Genomic DNA, 8823 nt, shown 5'->3' with positions numbered 1-8823 from the left:
AAGGCGGGGTGGCTCCAGGCTGGTGGCCGTTGTCTCAGGAATGTGGAGGATTCTGAAGGAAGAGAGGGAGAAGCCTCGGGAAACTCTACGGAGGGTCTGTTCCTAAGCATTTTTGCCAACGTCAGTTGCAACTATTCATCTGTGCTGGGAGAGCAACCACAGGAAAACAACACACGTGGCCGTGTTCAGTGAAACTTCACTTACAAGCACTGAAATACGACTTCCCTCCAATCCGCACAAGTCATGGAGTGTTGCGGTTGCTTGTTTCTACCACTCGAAGTGTGAAAACCATCAAGTCCCGGGCTTTCCGAAACCGCACTGGATCAGAACCGTCCTGGGGCTACGGTCTGCTGACCCTTGATTTAAATCAATTAATTCCTGGTTTTCTGTTCTTGGCGGAGGAGTTATGTTTTCCATTATTCACAACCTGAAACACTCTTGTGGATAATGACGACTTTATGAAAAAACAGCATTTTGGTTTTCAGGAGTCCCTGTGATTTGGGACAGAAATTAAGAATGCAAAGGGAAAAAAGAGAAATGAAAAATGTTCCGATCACATGTAGCCCACGTTTGCTAGGGGACATAAATTCACACACTCACCAACGCACAATAAAGTCTTACGGCCATAAAAGTGAAATTTTTGAGCTCTGTATTCGCCCTGGGAAAGTCTCCATGTCCAATAGCACAGTGAACGCTCTGTGAAGACCGGCCGAGAGGAATATGTGTGACCCTGCCTAACCTGTCATTTTCCGAGCTTGCTTGTTCACGAAGCCGCATTCGCCTGCCTAGCGTCGGCACCACCTAGGACCAGGCTCCAGGACGAGGAGCGCCCTGAACTGCGTGAGACGCTTGCACAGGGTGGGGGTGGGGCGACCCTGCCAGTTTCCATGGAAGGTAGAGAAGTGTTTACCCTAGATACCAGCAGACTGCACGCGGAGGCCCCCAGGGCCAGACAGGATGTCGTTACAGAACCTCAGACAGGGGAAATGAGAGTCTGGACTAGATAAATCTGTATCTGAACTAGAACGGAAAAGAGCGAGAGCAGATCTGGTGACAAGGCGGGGAGGGGGGAGGGTCACGGTGAGACTCAGCCTGGAGGGCTGGGAGTGGGAAGAGGAGCAGTGGGAGAAGATCGGGGGTCGGCTGGCCGTGCCTGCCGGGGCTGAGGAGAGGAAATACGAGGACTGTCACGTTTGGTCGTTTGGTCGAGGAGCTGCCTGGAGATGGTGATTAAAGGCAGAAGAACGGGCAAAGGAGGCAGGGAGCCCTCCGAGGGCGAGGGCCTGGAGGGAGGTCAGGGAGGTGGAGGGAGACCATGGGAACAGTGCAGGGAGGCGTTCTGCTACGTGGAGCGTGGACGAGAGGACAAGGTGACCGGGCAGCAAGGCCAGGCTCTCTAGCGGAGCTCTGGGAAGAGTTTCCTCGTGGTGTGAGAGCAAGGGAGCAGGAGGCAGCAGATGGTGGGAGATTAAGTCTGACACTCGGAGTTTAATTACGCCTTCCAGAAATTCAGCCAGCAAGGCAAGGCAAGGACTGCTAGGGACATTTGCGGGAAAAGGTACATCCCGGCAAAGCTGGTTGAAGATGGAATGTCAGCGAAGGCAAAGTAACCAGTGCAGATCAGAAGAGGAAGGTGGAAGGCGGGAGGGAGTGAGGGGGAGTGCGGGAGGGGCAGAGCCAGGCAGGCAGCAGGGGACGGGAGAGGAGGGCACAGCCCTCCTGAGACCGGACCGGGGGCCACATGGTGGTCCTCGTCTCTTCATCCTGGGAAACAGAGGGAATCGGGGTGGAGCGGGCCATCGGGAGCTCTGGAGAGAAGCGGACTGTGAGGTTGAGTGGCCGCATCTTGGAGGCAGCACACCTCGCCTGTGGGGCTGTCTGCTGTGGGTCCCTGCCTCCTTACCTGTGTGACAGCCGCCCACGGGCAGGTGCCCCAGGGATTCTAAATGCAACTGCGATTCTACCTGACAACTGCTCAGTAATTCCTCCCTTCCCACCGTCTTCTCTGCCCCTCCTACACACTTTTCCTCTCCTTTTCCCTCTCTTCTCCATTCTTCTGCTCCTCAGGGAGGAAAAGGTCTGGAACAGCCACTGTCCCACTCCAGGGAGAAATGGGCCATCACTGTCGTCCATCATTCTTCCCACGTGCCAACCCTCATAGCCACCACTGGCCCCGCCTTCCCCTCCCATCCCCCGTGTTTTATCCACAGCCTCCCTGCCAGTTCAGTCTCACGAGTGGGATTCCAAAACCTGACACAGGCATCACAGACCCCCCGTGGCCTTGGGAAAGCGTCCCAATAAAGAGTCCCACGCAGATTAAAACCCACTCACTTCCAGAGACTCACGGAGAACCTTGATTAATAATTCATTTCGGCGTTTAACAACTGTCCGTGTGAAAACGTCTTCCCGACAGCCCCCCTCGGTGCGGTGCGCTGCAGTGGGGGTGGGCCATTCTGAGAACCCATGCTTAGTGACCGGGGTGCTGGTTCCCCCTGAGGTCATTTTTGGCAGTTTTTATTTGCGACGGTGATGAACACAGCAGGAACGGGGCCTCTCAGCCCCTTGTGAGTTGGCAGGAAGCTCTTCAGCGGCCCCTCTCTGTGCCCTTCTCTGTGTTGGGCCCGTCCTCGTTTGTTGACAGCCCACATATGGAAAAGGCAAAATGCGACTTCCCTGGCTTTATTCGAAGTTTATCACTTGCCAGCCCTCTATCTCAATCTGGGACACTCTGAAGGCCTTCCTTATCTGCTGGTAGCAATGAGTAACACAAGGCCGTGGGTTGTTCTGTGACGTGCTCACCAGCTTGGAATGGCATCCATTCTTCTGAGGGGTGATAAGGAATTAGAGAGAAGTTTTTTTCAATCTTGTCCATTTTCTAAAGCTACCATCTGCAGGAAACAGGGACGGGGCAGGGCAAAACACGGCCCAGTCGGTGTGCAGGTTGGGTCAGGAGCAGCTTCATCCAACCCCAGGACTTTGCCGGGGTCTTGTACAATGAGCACCTGCTTTTGGTTGACCACAGTCCCGAGCCGTGTTTTGAAACACCATCCGTGCTCTCCATTGTCACGCTCTGTAGCATCCGTAGCACCATCGTAGCAACAAGTTCCAAGGACAGAACCACTCAGCGTGCACTGAACACACGCTGTCCACTTGTGCCCCCAAAACCCTGCACATGAGGCTCCCGTGCTGTCTGTCCGTGGACCACACCATTCCCATGAGGTCCACACATTTCCTCCAGTTCTGCATTTCTGATGAACTTCTATGTGACAGTTGCTGCCGGGCTAGGACCCACAGTTTCAGTGCAAATTTCTAGAATGTTCCAGTTACCCTAAATCAAATGAAAAGTGCATTTATAACACAAGCCCTTGAAGCATGTTTGTAGGATATGCCGAGCAAGGTTATATGGAATTCAATTTTCATTATGCAACGTCAGCATCGAGTGAACCAGCTGTTTCTGACACACACACACACACACACACACACACACACTGAGCGAGCTTCCAGAATATCCGAGGCCAGTGATGCCAGTGCCAGCAGCACTTAGTCAGCTGGAAGACGGAGAGAAGGAGGGAGAGCTTTTGCAATACACAGACCCCATCCACACTCCTAGACAAAGGGAACCCCACTCCCCCGGCAAAGCCCAGGGCGATTCCATGAGAAGTCAGGGCTGGGAGCCGTGGACCCGGCGCCTCACCTCACCTTTGCTTTGTTCGTGGCAGGTGTCACGCTGCACACTGCTTGTCCAGTGTTAAAGCCAAAGCAGCTGCCCAGCATTGGTTACCCAACACACCCAGTGGTTGGCAAACTTTCTCTGCATGGCTCCCAACTCCTTCCAAAAACTGCCTTTACTGACAGTGAAACAAGGGGACGTCTTGCCTGGAGATCCCGATACCTACTTTTGCGCTGTGGACTTGGATAAAACAAGCAAATTGCATTACAACGTGCAAGCTTCCATCCTGATTTTGATGGTGTGATTTTCTGTTCCTTAACTCTGGTTGAATACCTTTGCCTTCCTTAGAGGAGACATTGGTTGTAAAGGGGCATCACTGACAATGGTCGAGTCCATGCTCCAAAGAGCTTCCCTGAATGGCCCCAGGAGAAAGTTTACAGATAAGTGAGCGTATTGATTGCTGCCATCTTCATGAGACACGGTCAGTCTGAACAGAAGGATGAGGCACCATTCGGCCCCAGAGCTCTGGGACGAGGCGCTGTTTTTCCTGACACAGGAGGAGTGAGCGTAACTGGGGACAAGGCGAGCTTGTGGAGCAGCAGCCCTGTCATCCCACTCCCAGGGACACGCTGGAAAGCAGGGCAAGCTCGGTGTAGCACACTCACACGCGTCCACCGTAGCCCGTGCAGCGGCCGAGAGGCAGAAACAGCCCACAGGAAGAGACTGGCAAACCGCGGTGTGCACACACGTAGGAACGCCATGCGGCCCTTTCAACGCAGAGAAGCACCGACACGCTCCAACGTGAATGAACTCAGAGCCGTCACGCTAGGCGGGAGAAGCCAGGACCACAGTCACGTGCTGTATGACCCCGAGTCTCTGACAGACACAGGACAGACGGATCGGATCGGTCAACAGAGCCGCGTGGCGCTCACCAGGGCCTGAATGGGGAAGTAGGAAGTAGCTGCTTCATAGGAAAAGGGGTTTTCCTTTTGAGTGATGCAAATGTCTGGCGACTGTGAAAATACTAAATGCCACTGAATTGTTTGTTTAGGACCATTCATTTTATTACGTAAATCTCAGCAAATGGTTTTCTTGATAGGAAGACGTTTGGCAAACCTGATTGCAAGGAAGCCATGGAGGAAAATCGATCTGGCTGGAGGCCAACGGCGCAGTACCGGTGCAGGGGCACTGATGAGTGCGGAGCTTTGAAACGACATAGCTGAAAAGGAATTTCGGCAAAACTGGAAGGGCGAGGAGGGGACCGCTGCAGTGCCAGGTGCTCGGATGGCAGGGGCTGTCACGGACTCACCTGCACTTGGGGTTGTGCGAGGCCCAGAGGCACACGGTGGGGTTGTGCTGGAAACCAAAGAAGCTGACAGTGAATCAGACACAAGGGGGTGGATGGGGGAAGAGATGGGAGGCGGCCAGTGGTGCTGGCGAGACGGGCAAGGATCAACACTCACTGGGATCACGGCCAGGCTGACGCACAGCCTGAGTGTAGATTCAGGTCCCGTTCCAAAGTGGGCTGCAGCACTTTTACACTGTGATTAGCACTTATTGCCTTGGGGCCTGGGGCTGCGGTGTGGCCGGTAAAGTGGCCGTCTGCAGTGCCAGCATCAAATAGGAGCACCTGTTTGAGTCCCGGCTGCTCCATTTCTGTTCCAGCTCCCTGCTGTGGCCTGGGAAAGCAGCAGAAGATGGTCCAAGTGCTTGGGCCCCTGCACCCACGTGGGAGACCCGGATGAAGCTCCTGGCTCCTGGCTTTGGGGAGTGAACCAGCAGATGGAAGATCTCTCTCTGTCTCTTCCTCTCTGTCTTTCGCTCTCTGTAACTGCCTTCACAATAAATAAATATTTTTTAAAAACTTACTGCCTTTTTGAAAGTGGCTCAGTGATTATGAAAGCATCCCAGACGTGCTGCTGATTTTCCACGTCTATTAACTAATCTCCATGACGGTCCTGTGGGTGGTGACTAAGTGGAAGCCCACGGCTTTGAGAGCCACGCGCAGTCCTGGCAGACCCCATAGATTACCGCACAGAGGGCCCGGACACGGCTGGGTCCTGGGCTCGGGCAGCTCTCTTCCTGGAGGAGTCAGGAGCAGCTTCCCACGGAGAAGCGACCTGTTCAACAGCTGGTCCAGACTGCACCGCCTGTGCACTGAGGGTACCCACACCGCACCCAGCCAGACTCCTTATCTGCAAGTCACTCCCTGTGGGCCTCTCCCTCTCACACTCACATGCACACTTACACATATACACACATTCACACAATCACACACCCACAGTCACACACACATAAATGCATATACTCACACATACACTCAGTCTCACACACACATAAACACATACACACACATATACACACATTCACACACATACACTCACAGTCACACATATACACACCCACAGTCACACACACATAAACACATACACATGTACATTCACAGTCATACACACGCTCACACACGACACATATACACACACATACAAGCATTCATACATATACACTCACATATACACACATTCACACAATCACAGTCACACGTAAATGCATATACACACACATACACTCATAGTCACACACACATACACACACCCACAGTTGCACACACATAAATGCGTTTACACACACATACACTCAGTCTCACACACACATACTCTCAGTCACACACACACAAACACACACATACACACCCATAGTCACACACACATAAACACACACATACACACACCCACAGTCACACACACATAAACACATACACACATACAATCACAGTCACACACACCCTCACACACATATACACACATACATGCATTTGCACATATACATGTTCACACGCAGGCACACACATACATACACAGTCACACACACATACACACATATACACACATTCACACACTCACAGTCACATACACTCGCACTTAAACACATATACTCACACACATACACATACATTCACACATATACATGCTCACACACTCACACACACATATACACACATACATACACACAGTCACACACAGGAGCATACATATACACACATACACACAGTCACACATATACACACACATACACAGGATGCGCACTCACACACTGACACTACACTCACACACTCACACACACGCACTCACACACACATACACTCACACACTCACACATGCACTCACACACACTCACACAGACACTCACACACTCACACAGACACTCACTCACACTCACACATCAGGGCTGCATCACCTAGCAGTGCACCCTTGCTGGGCACTGAGCATCCTCCTCCCAGCAGCCGCTGCCCACCCTGCCGGCCCCCAGGCGCCCACGCAGTGCTGTTTGCCCAACGCCTGCTCTGGGGACGAGACCTGCTGTAGACCCAGGACCTGCTTGCAGGGCGGAGCAGCAGAGAGTGCCACCGCCCGCAGCCAGGCCACGCCCGAGCGCCCCTGACGCAGCCTCAGAGCTCAGGGAGGGGCTGCGACATCGCGGGAGCGCGTGCTCGGGACAGCTTTGGAAGCTCACAGCTGGGGCTGCACTTCTGCAAACACGCAGATGAACCGCGTGGATGACGCGATGGTTCACACAGTCAGGTATCTGTATTTGTTTCAGAAATCTAAACCATTTCTGGCGCTTTGCATACTTTCAAGGCAGCAGTCCCCTGAGTGGTGTGATGAGAGCGTAGCTTTGGTCTATACTGGATGTCGCAGGTGTGGCCTCCTGTGTGGGGTTCAGCCTTGGGAGGGAGCCACAGTGGAACCTGTGGTCCAGCCAGGCAGTCTGTCCCGCCAGGCCCTGGCTGCACGTGTGAGGGGCCTCTGTGACATCACAAACAGCACCCCTGTAGCTGAGAGAGTCCAGCGGAAGACAGCTGCAGTGGGGTGCACTAACCTGGGAGATGGTGGGACAATGGGGGGCCAAGACCAATCCCGGGGTCACAGCACAGCACCAGGCTGAGTGGACCTCAGGAGTGGTGCAGCCACTGGCCATGGCATCTGGAAGGTTTGTCCCTGAAGTTACCAGCTAAGGCTTCATCCCAGAGGTCACAAGCACTGTTAACCTTCACAGCTCCCGTGGTCAACCCACTGGGAAACCCAAACTCCCTAAAAACGGCCAAAAAAACCTAGATCTCTTCCACCTTCAAGCCCAGTGAGCTGTGAGCCCTGATGGACAGCAGCTGAGCAACAGAGGAGGTGAAAGTGGCCCCGGCAGCCGCGGGAACGCGTCCCAAGAGAGCACGCACCCCAGGCACCTGCTGGCGGCCTGGAGCTCAATGCACAGGCGGCCTGGCCGAGGCAGGAGAGGGAAGGGCTTTGTTCCACTTGTTCGCTTGCTTGCTTCTCTTGAAGGAGTAAGAAATGCAGAGAGCTTTCCCGCCGGTCTTTCACGAGGCGTGTTCTGGTTCCGCGATGGGCATCTTGCTGCTGCTCTGTTTCAGGACACGGGCGGATGTCAGCTCCATGGGAAGGCGTGGGGAGCCCCGTCCAACCCTGGACACACAAGCGCCCTGGTCCTCTGGGCGCTGAAAGCCGTGGCTATGTGTCTCAAACAGTGCTGGACATGTCCTCAGTAAGGGCTGGCTGTCACCGTGGCCAGCCAGATACATTCCCCATCCTGGAGCCCAGCACACACAGGCCTGGCCCCTGCCTTCTACACACTCCACAGGCACACGGCGACCGCCACGGCTACCCCAGCGTCACTTAGACACCTTGCCAACGCTGACATCATAGCTGCACCCTCCGTGTCTGTGCTTGTCATGGCTCCCCTCAAAGCCCTGTCCCCTCCCAAACCCCTCTTGTCCCCAGCACCGAGTCTGAGCCAAACTGTGGCCTGCCGCCTGCAGAACACACACGGACAGTCAGTTCAGCTCTTCATTTAGTGTCAGCCTTTGAAAGGCGATGACCCCGTTACTGGAGACCCAGCTCCAGCTGGTACTTGAGCAGCAGTTAAAGGGAATCTGACGGCGATTCCTGCGGGTGTGCGGTCTCTCTCGTGCGAGTGAGGCCGGCGCTGTACCCTGAGAGTCCTGCAGAGGTGTGCACCGCTCCTGGGCACTCCAGTGGGCTCAGGTGGGCAGCGAGAGGGCACCGGGGGGCCCAGAGCTCTCTTTGGCAGCTCTGTAGGCAGACACGGTGCCAGTCTGGGGAGGATTCCTGCATGCACAC

The 8823-nt window shown here is 54.3% G+C and overlaps 1 long non-coding RNA gene across 1 annotated transcript; it reads right to left on the bottom strand.

The window, feature by feature from the left end:
• Window positions 1-4583: 4583 nt before the first annotated feature.
• Window positions 4584-8323, bottom strand: LOC127492725 (uncharacterized). The gene is made up of 3 exons (XR_007922422.2): window positions 5134-8323; window positions 4980-5026; window positions 4584-4889 (listed from the first exon to the last, which is right to left on the bottom strand). It is a non-coding gene; the product is annotated as an uncharacterized lncRNA (long non-coding RNA).
• Between the last annotated feature and the right edge of the window lie 500 nt (window positions 8324-8823).

This window comes from Oryctolagus cuniculus, chromosome 14 (genome assembly GCF_964237555.1).
Source record: "Oryctolagus cuniculus chromosome 14, mOryCun1.1, whole genome shotgun sequence".
NCBI classification, from domain to species: domain Eukaryota; kingdom Metazoa; phylum Chordata; class Mammalia; order Lagomorpha; family Leporidae; genus Oryctolagus; species Oryctolagus cuniculus.
This window is presented reverse-complemented; position numbering and strand designations above follow the sequence as displayed.